At 33.3% G+C, this 12,088-nt stretch overlaps 1 protein-coding gene across 2 annotated transcripts in view; it reads left to right on the forward strand.

The window, feature by feature from the left end:
* LOC134746098 (allatostatin) overlaps positions 1 to 12,088 on the forward strand; it is a 33,535-nt gene that overhangs the window by 8,551 nt on the left and 12,896 nt on the right. The window contains exon 1 of one of the 2 annotated variants that reach the window (XM_063680350.1): positions 6,581 to 6,648. The exons of the other annotated variant lie outside the window; for it this stretch is intronic. The gene's annotated coding sequence lies outside the window, so the exon portion shown is untranslated. Of the gene's footprint in view, positions 1 to 6,580; positions 6,649 to 12,088 lie in introns of those variants that run through there. 2 annotated transcript variants of the gene reach the window in all.

Below are 12,088 nucleotides of genomic sequence, written 5' to 3' on the forward strand. Positions count from 1 at the left end.
ACCTGGAAAAGCTGGTAATCACTGGTAACATCGAAGGTGATAGGCCGAGATGCAGGAGCCCAATGCGGTGGACAGACCAAATTCGCTCAGCCCTTGATGTAACGCTCCACGGTGCCCTACACTTGGCGACAGACAGAAAGAGGTGGCGGCAAATTGTCTAAGAGAAGCTGCTCCCTGCAAGGAAAGGAGGAGGGCCAATGATGGTTAGTTTGTATGGATTCTTTGTTGGAAACCTCATTCTACAGTTGGGCCTATATTTATTTTCGGTTGACAACCTTACCATTTAATGTTGTTGGGCAGATGTTGGTTTTTTTGTGTAAATATTCCGTGGGGACGCCATTAATCACTACGGTAGGGGCCTAGGTTAATTTTTTGTGTGGATTTCCGTTTAAAAATCCTAACCGTTAAACGTTGTTGGGGTAATGATGATTTGTATGGAATTTCTGTTGGAAACCTCATAAAAACTACAATTGGGCCTAAGTTGATTTATTGTAGATTTTCGGTTGGCTATTCTAACCAATAAATGCTGTTGGGCCTAAGTTGATTTTTTCTTTCAGTTTTCTGTTGGGAACCCCACCAAAAACTGTATAGGTAGTAGGGCCTTAGTTGATATTTTGTATGAAATTTGTATTGTGGCCCCAACTAAGTCCCATTGTTGGACCAGTTATTTTTTGTGGTTATTTCAGTTTTGAACTCAATAATAAACAGAAGTTGGGCCAATGATGGGGAATTGTTAAAAGTGCTATACTATCTCCCAACGCTTTACCAACCGTTGGCTACCGTTGGTCAACCGAGCATGCTACTAGGGGACTGGAAACTTAATTTCAGTTTATAAATGGAAAAGCAAGTTTATGGCAAGGCGTCAGTATTTTTAAAAATCTGCAATCTGGCTCTCAAAGTAAGACACTTGCTCTTTCAATAGCCTAATCTAAATATTTCTACGCACCATACAACAATAGGAAACAACATTCAGGTAGTTCTCGTTTGACAAAAGACCTTTAATACTTATGACGAAGCGGCGAAGGTGGAATTAAATAATTTTAAATTACTGTATTCTTGCAGATTATTCTAATAAACGTAATTATGGCATCAAATATTGATTTTTACAAAAATAAACTCAATTTAGATTACTACATGATATACCTTTACCTGTTTTTAGTAACTATTTAAAGATGATAATTGTAAACCATGGCTACCTATTTTAAAAAGTAAAACGCTTCGCACTTCCTCCACTATCCTCCACTCTTTTTGTGGACTAGCTCTTACTATTACAGTCCGTTTCACGCGTCATCACACGCTCTATTTCGACACTCGCTATCATAAATTGGTCCACGATTTTTTAGTTTCAGTGATAGTTATTCCGACTTTGTAATACGAAGCCAATTTTGTTGGATCTCGTAAAATAACCTTTGTATTATTCCAACTGTATTCTAAGCATAAAATGGTGAACCAACATTCGTTTTTTGTTTGTTACACGATATTTCCATCATTTATATTTAAACTAGCGACCCGTCCCGGCTTCGCACGGGTGCAATAAACCTTCCTCTTTAATCACTCTATTTATTAAAAAACCGCATCCAAACCCGTTGCGTAGTTTTAAAGATCTAAGCATACATAGGGACAGACAGACAGCAGGAAGCGACTTTGTTTTATAGTAAGTATGTAGTGAAGAGTTTGCTTCAATAGTATGACCATATTTCTGGTTCAAAACAAATCTTGAGAAATCGACACAAATTAAATACTTTGTTTATATGTCAGGAAATGAATGCTTAAAAAAGTTATAGAGGGAAATTTTTAGGGTTCCGTACCTTAAAAGGAAAAAAACGGAACCCTTATAGGATCACTCGTGCGTCTGTCTGTCTATCTGTCTGTCTGTCCGTCTATTACAGCCTATTTTCTCCGAAACTACTGGACCACTTAGGTTGATATTTGGTACACATATGTCGGTTTGTGACCCAAAGATGGACATGTAACGTAAACAAATTAATTTTAAACTCGGGGGCCACTTTTGGGGGGGTTACATATCAAATGAAAGAGCTCATTGTGAGAATGTCAAATATATTTTTTTTATAATTTTAAGATAAATAGTTTAGAAGTTATTCAAGAAAATAGGCAAAAAATTACCCCCTTTATCTCCGAAACTACTGCGTCAAAAATTTTGAAATAATACACAAAATAGATCTTTACCTATAGATTACCGGAAAACCTATTAGAAATGTGCAGTCAAGCGTGAGTCAGACTTAATTACTAAGTTTTTGATCCGACCCCTACGGGTCTTTTAAAGACATTTCACATAAAATAGTTATTTGTTATACAAGGGTGCAAAGTTGTATTTTACCCGCGAGTGTAGAATTGAAACACGAGTAAGCGAAAGGATTTTATAGGTGAGTAGAATCCTGAGCGTAGCGAGTGTTTCAACACACGAGAAGTAAAATACATTTGCGCCCGTGTGTAACACAAAACTTTTCACCTCACTATAGCGAGGAAAGTGTTACCACCACAGGCGTTAGATCATCTTCATCACTGGAATCACTCATTTCTTTACGATATTATAACAGAAAACTGGAAGTTGTCTATTTTTACGCGAGTCGGTGAGAAAAGGTTGACAATGTTGACATTTCTGATGTATGAAATGTCAACGATGCGTTTTGAAATTACATCGACTCAACTTGTGCGTTCAGTATTTAACATTATTATAAAAAAACAAACGTTTCTTATGGAATTTTAAGGTTTATGACCTAAAATCATTAAATAAAGAAAAATTTGGTATTTTTTTATTAGATTCTCAAACCATTTATTTAATGATAATTAATATCGAACGAACCATTATCATAAGCGTTTTACGTTTTGTTATCTGTCAAGCTACTTAAACACGCTCCATCCAAGGTCAAATTACTTTCCCCACTAGTGGATAAAACGCGTTTTTCCCCGCTTGTATTGAAGGATAAACGACAACTTTCCGAGCTAGTGAGGGGAAAAATACATTGTTCCTTTCTTTGGACTAAATAGGAGGTGAACATACCAAAAGTCCCCGGCCGGGTTAAAATATATTATAAACTTCTTATAAATGCATAATATAAGATTACAAAAAAAGTCAATTCAACGTTATTGAAAATTCAATCTCTAAGGGGGTTAAAAAAGTTGATGAAAGTTTGTATCGGGTTCAAATTTTAGTTTAAGCTAGGAACTTGAAACTTCGTAAAAAGTAGGTATTTTATTAAAAGGGAGAAAACTGATTTAAGCATTTTTGAAAATTCATCCCCCAAAATGGTGAAAAAGGAGTTGAAAGTTTGTATAGAGATCAGTAATTTTTTTATAGAGATTTTATAGAGAGAGACAGAATTGTTTGTATAGAGATCAGTAATTCTTTTGAGTGCGGGATATGAATCGTTGTATAAAGACATATTATTAAATAAAATATTTTTAAAAGTTCATCCCTTGAAATGGGTCGGAAGTTTGTATAGATTTCAAATTTTAGTTTAAGCTAGGACATTGAAACTTCGTAAAAAGGTATTTTATGAAAAGAGAAGAAAACTAATTTTCTGCGTTTTTGAAAACTTATCCCCGAAGGTGGTGAAAAATGGGTTGAAAGTTTGCTTCGGGAGCGAACATTTTTCATTTTTTTTAACAGTGTACCTACTTGAAAATCTTCTAAGAGTGTTGAGAGGGACAGACAAATCTCATGCGTTGTATAATTATTAACAAATGATTAACCGTCCCTATATACTATCTTTTGCTGCATTATATTCAAACTATGCTCATTTAGAATATAGAACCACCAATATACAAATCCACGCGTACGAAGTCGCGGGCAACAGCTAGTTTAGGCATATGTTTTACCAATCATCTTTATTTTCGTGAAGAAGAGCCGAATGACAACACAAAATCTATGTGTACCTATAAACCCCCCCCCCCCCCCACCCCCCCGTCTACTTTATACAACGATAAGATCGCCACTTACTATGGTCAATAAACAGGCATTTGTCAAAATTTTATCTGTTTGCCAATGCATAATCGCTGCTCGGCAATCACTTCCAAATAGTTATTAGGGCTTATCTTGACACCGCTGAGTGATAAATCCTGTGTTTGATGAATTGCATGGCTCATCCTACAACGTAAAATGACGTATTTAGTCCATTATTGATAATAATTCATACTCGATAACGAGAGACTCGGTTGCATCAACCACAACTGACTGCTCATCGTCACTCATCCATTTGTTTTGGTTTACACAGGGTACCTAATATCATATCAACATTAAATGAAGAACAGATTGATAAAATTGGAATGACGTTTTTTTTTGAACTTTTGAACTTTTTCAAGCTGAAAGTATGTTAATTTAGTTGTGTACTTAGGTATTGATATTAGTAATCCTTCATATATGTAATGGTGAAAACAGTATAAATGAATGAAAAATTGAGTTTTTGTAAGGCTGCGCAGGTTGCGTCCACGTAAGACTATGCGTGAATTTCCTGGTCTATTTAAAGCCTATTCCTGATCCTTTATCTAAATATCAGTTATTATGTCCGCGGCTACGCTCGCATGATATAGATATTTGTATTATGCTTTTTCCCAGCTTTTCTCAAGGAGTATATTTCTAGGGATTTCCAAAAATAAGTTTCTAGGTTAGCTTTCATTTCATCATTTTCGATTGTGTTGGTGTAAATAGAAAATAATAGCAAACAAAGCACTTACTTTTATGAAATAAATTGTCAAACATGACCATACGTATCGTTAAATAGTTTCATTATGATCATCATCAGCAGTTTGGATTTGTTGATTGACCGAGCGTTAGCGAAGGTCTCCGTTTTATCTTAAACAAGTGCTTTCGTATGTCCGGCTGTTCTCCTACAGGTCGCAATTCTCAGCCAATGAGGTATAACGCGTATGAATTCGCCGCTAGGGGCGCTAGTGTAGATGGTGGTCTTTTCCATAGTTTGAAATGTCGAATGTCACTTGTCACTTCAAGGACTGACAGCTGTTCTTTAGTCTTTTGGACCACCATCAACAGAGGCGCCAACTGGTGAGCAAAAAAACGATAGCCCTCATTCTCGTGAAATTTTGTGAGCAGGTTCGATGATTAAATAGTTTTTTTCGTCGATTCAGTTTTTGTTTTTTGTTTCGAAATGACGGCGCCATACATTTATTGAGTTTTAAGCTATGCTCTCGAGGTCTACAGCTCTCAGAGCCACTAGTATATGTATAATAGCGATATAATATGTGCTTATAAAGATTAAATAGATTTACCTATAATGTTTTTATTTAGTTCTATAAGCACAGAATTAAAAACAAGATGTAAAAAAATATATAAGAAAAGAAAAAAAGACTTTACAAAGCAATGCGTAACTTATTACGTACTTCATCAGCAGATGCATTTGAAAAATGTAAGTTTCCGAGATCAAATGCACGAGATACTATACTAGAATACGCAAATCACTTCAGGTGTGAGGTATGTAGGTAAAATTCCTTTTTGAAGTCAGTTAATGAAACATTTTACCAAATCTAGAACTTCTACTTATAATAGATAAAGTAAACGTTGGTTTCAGTGATTACAACTTTATTATCTAAATATTTCTAATATATAATCTAATAAAATACATTTCTCAAAAAAAAGTTACTTTTAATAATATATATTGATTGTATATACAGGCCGTCCCAAGACTATGCGACATTTTGCTGAAAGAAGACTTTATGTTATTTTTAAAAGTTAATAACACTGCATTCAGATTTTCTAAACATTATTTCCTTCGTCTGGGAATCGAACCGAGTTAAATGTGAAAAAATACATCCGTATTTTAATGATGCTAGTCGAAAGAATGGACAAAAAATAATAATTCTTCTCAAGTAACATAGAATCTTAAAAGAAAGGAATAACTGCCGAAGTCAATTGAGTATTTTTTGTAAATTAATTAATTAAATGCTCAAATACTAAGTATTAAAAATACTTAGTGTAGGTAAATAATATAGCTTTTAAGTTAATGTAACTAACCATATATGGGTCTGAAATAAAGATATATTTAATTTTAATTTAATTTATTTTAAGTTTTATCATTTTATCTGCACGGCACTTTTAATTAGGAAAGTTATGCCAGAAAGTCGTTTATTAAGTGGATACTTATTTGCGAATAATCAATGCTATCTATGGAATGATAATAACGCTATTTTGCGAACGTCGTCGTCGGCAATAAATGATTATTCTTTAAAGTATCAACATTTTACGTTATCACTTTCTTTTAAGATACTATGTTACTTAAGGAGAATTATTATTTTTTGTCTATTTTTTCATTAGCATCATAAAAATACGGGTGATTTTTTTTTCGCATTTAATTCGGTTCGATACCCAGACGCAAGAATTTTTAGAAAATCTTTGAATGCAGTATTACTAACTTTTAAAAATAACATGAAGTCTTCTTTCAGGAAAATATCCTATCTACGATATTTAAGGTACTCTCCCTTCATGTCGCATCTGTATATTGTACGTAGCAGCGTAGCTCCCTACGTAACCTTGCGCGTAGCAGCCTCTACGAGTACGCCGTATATAAGCCGCGCCGACCACCGCGGATCCTTCATTTGCGTTCAAAAACCATCGGCGGACAACACGGAAGTGCTGGAAGCTTCGCTTGCAACTTTACTTGAGCGCTGTTAAAGGTAAGTTAGTAAAAAACTTGGAAAAATATAAATTATCCATTATCATCATTATTGGTTCTTGTGAAGTAGTATTTTTGAACTTCTTGATAAAATCAATAGTAGATAGAACACACTGTAGTATATAAAAATTATAAACTAAATTACAATATATAATAGTAAAAAAAACATAATTAATTTTAATAGAGGTAAAGTTTTAAACATATTTATGTCCTTAATAGTTTTTTTTTTAAATCAGTAGTGAATACATAATTAATCCATCGTTTGTGCCTCTATCATTTAAATTATTTATTCACTACTGATTTTCAATATTTACAAATTTAGCGATTGTTTTAGTTTACAAAATTCGATATATTTTTTTTATTTATTTCAATTATTTTTGTGTCCTTAACTTTTTCGAGTTTAACCGAAAAACTCGGACGTAATTAATTGTTTTAATATCATTTGTCGATAAAAATTTTGTGAACGTATTATTTAAATGATTCGTGTGGCACAATAAAACAATTAAACTTCAAACAATAAGTATTGTACAACAACGGTGCTTCAATTTGATCATGGAATTAATTTTAGTAAAAACTTGGACGTGTACTTATCCAGTTTTACATAGAATGTAAATTAGCAGTTATTTAACATTATTTCTATCAATAATTATATCTTATAGTTTATAAAATCCACCATACAAAAAAAGGTTACCCGGTCTATTAAGAGGATAGGAACGGCCGTTTCTCCATACAAACGTAGTCCCCATTTTACGTCCTGGATATTGACTTCATGGAAAATATTTCTACACAATTTATTGTATATTGACCATATCTATCGAAGGGGTCGTTTGACTTCTTTGAATTTTTGATTATTATAAAAGTTCCAAATTCCATAGAAATGATTAAGAGCTCCTAATTCTTATAATAATTAAAAAATTTAAAAAATCAAACGCTATGATTAATATACATCAAATCGCGTAAAAATATTTGGTATAATGTTAATATCCAGAGAGGAAAATGGGGATTTCGTTTATATGGAGAAGCGGTTGTCCCCTTTCGTCTTTATGTAACACAAAAAATCAGCTCGCTCTAGTCCTGCCAACTACATATTTAAAATAAATATCTAATTAAACACATAATTTAATCACACCAATTTTTTCATGTTTGTGTTAATTCAACTATTTTACCAGATACCGCTCTTTATTAACTTTTTTTTAATAGATACATTTGTTAGTGTTGGATATTTACAGTAAACTATCAGATATTTACCTAATCTAAATATTGTTAGTTAAGTAATATCTTAATGGCGCTAAAGTTAAGCATTCGCTAAATTCCAAGGTACATTATTATGCCGTTTTTACAATCAGGATGCAGCAAATTGATGCTATTTAGCGCCCAGTTGTCCATGTCCATCATGCATGTTAAACGATACTTCTGGAAAATCGTATAGTACGTTCAGAAAAAATTGAAAGCCCCATTTTACCTTAAAGGCCTTGCGTTGGCCGTGTTGAATGCTAACCATAAAGGATGACTCACGTTAGACCGGGCCGTGACCGGACCGTGCCGGAGCTTCCGGCGCTTACTTTTCTATGACATGACTGGTGATCACGTGATGCTTTCCATAGAAAACGAAGCGCCGGATGCTCCGGCCTGGTAACGGCCCGGTCTAACGTGAGTCATCCTTAACACTGTATTTGAGTTATCATAATTATTCCTAAACTGAAAGTTTACATTACTGTATTGATACTATTTTTTCAAGCATTTACATGAAATTTCCAATAACTTAATTTAAAACAACTCTTAAAGGATATTATACTATAGCTTCTTTTAATTAGTGTTGTTCGTTACCCAAAATGTAAATATAAATTTCCCTTACCGGCTCAAGTAAAAGTAATAAAAGTCCAAATTGATAATCTTTGCTCAAGATTAATTAAACTCGATACTTTTAGCGGAACGTCACTGAAAGTTGTAACGCGAATGATGGATCGATTATGACAAACTAATACGCTCCACTGGACGTATAAATATTTAAAACATTTTTTTTTCTTTTCTTTTTACGATAAAAATGTTAAAAGCTTAAATCTTTTAATAATTTAGATAAGAACCATACTTCCCGGTGTCTGATTTATTTGAAATTTGGAGAATTTCCGTAATAATTTGCACGTCAATGCAATAATATGCTAACATGGAGCTGATCTGATGATGCTGTCAAAAGGTAACCAAAATAACTCTTCGATGGTAAAAAACGCAAACACTGGCTCATTACGTAGGTCTCGGGAAGTACTTGATTTGATAGACATGCAAATGAGAAGAAGTACAGTCAGAATTGTTTCCGAAAAAAAAATTACAGTAATTTGTTAGTACCTGGTCAATTTGTGTAAAATTCGCATACGTATAATTTTTTTCAATTTATTAATCAATTAAACTAGCAAAAAGATTTGCTAGTTAATATTGATAAAACAACCACCTCCATAAAAAAACAGTTTTTGTTAGATTAATAAATTAGGTCTTAACAATAAATTATTTAATAAAATAGTAGGTAGTAGTAGGTAGGTGGTATAATAATTTATTATTAAGATTTTTAGATTTTAGGTAAACCCGTTCTAGAAAGCCCTTGGCTTTGTTTCTATGATGTATCCTTAAAATAAAATAAATATATAATGTCGATTTCTGCTTATACGGCCATTATAAATATTCATTAAAAACCCCTGGCCTTGATACTTGTAGGTTAGTAAAATGGAATGAAAATAAATAGCCGGCTAATAAGATAATGCTTATTGTAAAACTCTTTTGCGTCGCACATCTCACATCGATTATCCTAAGCGGTAAACTTATATTAGATAAACTTCAGAAACTTGAGGCAGCTGCGTCAATTTAAGGTGTATGTAAGCAAACAACGATCTAACTTCTGTTTACCTATGTACTACCCCACCTACCTATTTTACTGAACGCTAATTTGCTCAAAGGTGAAAATCATTCAAATTAATTCAACATTTCAGGTTAAACATACTGTTTCAATTATTAATTATTCATTATACAAATGTTTGGTCTACTAACAATTATTATTATTGACTATTACATGCTTCTATATATTTTAGCTTTTCCGCTGTCTGGCTGTTGTTCTTGGAAGGTTAATTTACTTAATTATTGTCAGTACATTATAACACAACTTTATGTATTTTAACAAGTGCGAGTCGAACTCGCGCACGAAGGGTTTCATACCATTACGCAAAAAACGGCAAAAAAAAACACGTTTGTTGTATGGGAGCCCCACTTAAATATTTATATTATTCTGTTTTTAGTATTTGTTGTAATAGCGGCAACAGAAATACATCATCTGTGAAAATTTAAACTGTCTAGCTATCACGGTTCATGAGATACAGCCTGGTCACAGACGGACAGACAGACAGCGGCTTCTTAGTAATAAGGTCCCGTTTTTACCCTTTGGGTATGGAACCCTAATAAAAACAGAATATAATACAACTATTATTTCAAAAAACAACCAAGTTTACAATGTTTACAGTGTTTGTTTATCTGATAAACTATAGGTAGTTATTTACGATACAACTGCGAAATTCGCAACGAGTGGCGAAATATCGACGTAGTTACGTAATGTGCTTATTATGAGCACCAGATGAATCTACTGTAAAATTTAAAAAAATTGTTCCATTACGACACCCTGTAATTAAGTAAATAATTAGCTCATAAATACGTGGGCAGGAAACTTCCACATAAGCACATTACGTAACTACGTCGAAAAGTTAAAGGGCCATATCTACTGTAAAAAGTTGTACGATACACGTGAGAATATGTAATTCATATTGTTTAACACTTGTATCGTAAATAACTATAATATGCCCCTATAATAAATAAATAAATAAATTCATTTACTCATCAACTTGGATCAATTTGTGTTAGTGACAGCCTATAGCATGGTGTAATAGATAGATAAGATAAGATAAGATAAGATAATCTTTATTGGTACAATACAGGTACAGGTACTAGTTGGCTCTTGGTAATAGTTGGCTCTTTAAATTTTTGACGTAGTTACGTAATGTGCTTATATAGCACATGGTGTCGTAATGTAGCACCAGATGTATTATTTTACTCGTGTCGATTTAAATTCACCACTCGTTGCGAATTTCCTATTTTTCGCACTTGTATCGTATCGTAATAATATGCCCCTATAGCATGGTGCAGAAGATGCAAGCAGTTTTTTTCTCTCTTAATCGTGATGTTCCTGTTCCTGCCTTGGACGACTAACCAGCTCGTTTGTCTCCGGTGACGAAATCCGGAAAGAGCAAACAAGTATTAATTTTTAATCCAAAAACATGAAAGAATTTTTTTCGGCGTAAAGACCGATTGCTATTGGGTCAGAAATGCGAGAGCTACATAAATATGTACGTTTCAGGTACATGAAAATCAAGTTACTTAGCAATTTCCGGTCCTCACTATTATGGGGAAGTTTCCTGCCCACATATTAATGAGCTAATTACTTCCATATTTTAGCTATGTAAGTAAACAACTTCGATAAACCATTTACCCACATTGAGGTACATTCTCAATAACTATTTTTTCGTAAAAATTGAAAAATTAAAAATAAAATCACGTCAGTCACGGCGGCATAGGTCGAATTTTTCAAGTACATATGTACCTATATATGCATTTTTCGAGGTAACCGTGATTGTCCTATTTCTTCCCGAAATGTTCTTAAAACTAACCTCATCCGTTTCGCCCTAACGTCTTATATATACTAGTTTTTCTAGCTTTTTCTAGAAGAAAGTGTCTTACTTTATCCTTTTTATTACTGAAGGCTTACGGCGCCCCCTAAAAATAATTCTAATAAAAAAAAATTAATAGTTCGTCAAACTCGGGCAACATTGTTTTCAAAGTAGGTTTTTGGAGACCTAAAATAACGATGAATTGATAATTACTGTGAGTTGGTAATTGGAATAATATAGTTAAAACAAACAAAAATATGTATGGTTAAGTCCACATTCGTTCAAGTAAATCAATTTCAAATATAATAAACATGATAATGGGGTGCAAAGACTATATAACCACTACATGGGGCGTCCCAGAAGTAAAGACAAATTTATTTTCAAAATATTGAAAACTTAACATTAAAATTATTGGTTCAGAATTGTGACAACATTAATAATTTTTTTAGGATAATATAAAATTTGCGCCCATTCTCTTCTGATTGTTCGCGGCCCGCAGCATTACGGCTGTTCGAGATTTTGTAACCACTTCTTTGGTCATACTAAATATTTTGTGACTTTTGGTCCGAGTTTTTGATCGTAATTCAGATGTTTACGACTGGTCGAATGAAAATATTGCTTTGCAGGAACATCATCATCAACCGTTGGGATCCGCCGAAACATAGGTTTCATCGTTAAAAAATCAATTTTCTCATTTGATTGTTATAAACTTCGGCACCCTCTTTTTGCATGTTCCTCTTG

Source organism: Cydia strobilella, chromosome 12, assembly GCF_947568885.1.
Source record: "Cydia strobilella chromosome 12, ilCydStro3.1, whole genome shotgun sequence".
NCBI classification, from domain to species: Eukaryota; Metazoa; Arthropoda; class Insecta; order Lepidoptera; family Tortricidae; genus Cydia; species Cydia strobilella.